Source organism: Trachymyrmex septentrionalis, unplaced genomic scaffold (assembly GCF_001594115.1).
Source record: "Trachymyrmex septentrionalis isolate Tsep2-gDNA-1 unplaced genomic scaffold, Tsep1.0 scaffold349, whole genome shotgun sequence".
In the NCBI taxonomy this organism is placed as follows: Eukaryota; Metazoa; Arthropoda; class Insecta; order Hymenoptera; family Formicidae; genus Trachymyrmex; species Trachymyrmex septentrionalis.
Window position 1 is genome coordinate 88,456 of NW_017305513.1, and position 1,456 is coordinate 89,911.

At 42.5% G+C, this 1,456-nt stretch overlaps 1 pseudogene; it reads left to right on the forward strand.

Moving 5' to 3' along the window:
- The window catches only part of LOC108750259, a 48,091-nt pseudogene extending 47,357 nt beyond the window's left edge, over positions 1-734 (forward strand).
- The last annotated feature ends 722 nt before the right edge of the window (positions 735-1,456 follow it).

A 1,456-nucleotide genomic window follows, 5' to 3' on the forward strand; every position in this document is an offset into this window, starting at 1 on the left:
ATATGTATGTATGTATGTATGTATGTATGTATGTATATATAAACGTTCGTACAAACGTACGTATATAGGCTTGCGATAAAAAATATAAATAGAAAGGCGTGATAAAACATGTCGCGACACGTTTGAAATTCTTGGAAAAAGTAGGGAGGGCCTGTCTCCCCTCTTCGATCCCAGAAGTGTTATCACATACTCCATAATTTACGCGGATGCAATCAGTCTTGTGATACCCGCTTGTACGAACGGATAAAAAAAAATGTACTTCGCCAAAGAGAGCAGAGCATCGTACGACGTGAAGAATGAATATAGCACGTAAGTTTCAACATTCTACACACAAAAGAAAGGTTTTTTAACATTATGTATATACGAGTATGTATGTATGTATGCAGTCCGCAGCATCGTGCGATGCGTTTACTGAGCAGACGTTACGATCTGACGAATACGGGCTATAAATTTTTGGAAATTGGTATCAACGTTGATCCACCGAGTTACGTGGAGATCGTTCTGGGAGATCATCGCGGACACGAACTGTCGTTGTCTCTCGAAACCTGAAAGAGTCTCTACGAGCAGCGATGGAATATTTACAAAATGCTTCGAAACGAATACATGGACAATTTTATAAGTGTTGGACCGCTAATCGTCAGAGTTTGTACGCTGAACAATGCTACGCTCGTACGTCTCGAATCTTCGCCGGTACGCATTACAATGACGGAAACGACGCTACGTCGTATGTTTAACTTTGACGGGTGTATCGATGTAACGTTCGAACGATTAGCCCGACTCGTCGGTACGGTTGATGCAAAATATACTCGATTCTCCAATACGTATGAGAACGTCATACACAACAGCGACTTCTTCAATAGGCGTCAGCTCATCGATTGCGAGCTATTAACTTTACTTTTTAATGGAAAAAAAACATGATGTAATAACATATGAATAAAAAAATTTTCGTCCACATCATTTTATATATGTACTTTATTTTAATCTCCATTCATCCATCCATCTTATACCTCGGCGCGCTAATAAAAAACTGTATTGAAAAAACTGCGTCATCAAAAAAGAGGATTTATTTCTTCTATCCTTCCTTCTCTCATATCACGCGCTCTATCGCCTACAAAGCATACTATTATATGTTATTATGTCAGTCGCGTTATTAATCTGGCACATGCCAAATAATTGTGTCATGTAAAGCGTTGTGCACACTCTATCTTTCTCTAACGTGTGAACCCTTGTTATCTACGCATTTTTTGGAAGGGCATGGGGCCCACAGCAGCGGTAGTGGCGGCGGTGGCGATTACGGCGGCGGTGGCGGCGGCGACGGCGGCGGCGGCGGCGAGTGATAAAAAAATAAGGAATGCATTGTTTATGTAATCAACCGACCTGAGTCAACAATGATGACGCCGAGACTTCCCGCGCCTTCCCCCTCTGCCGCGCCTTACTCCGCCCGCGCCAACGAGTA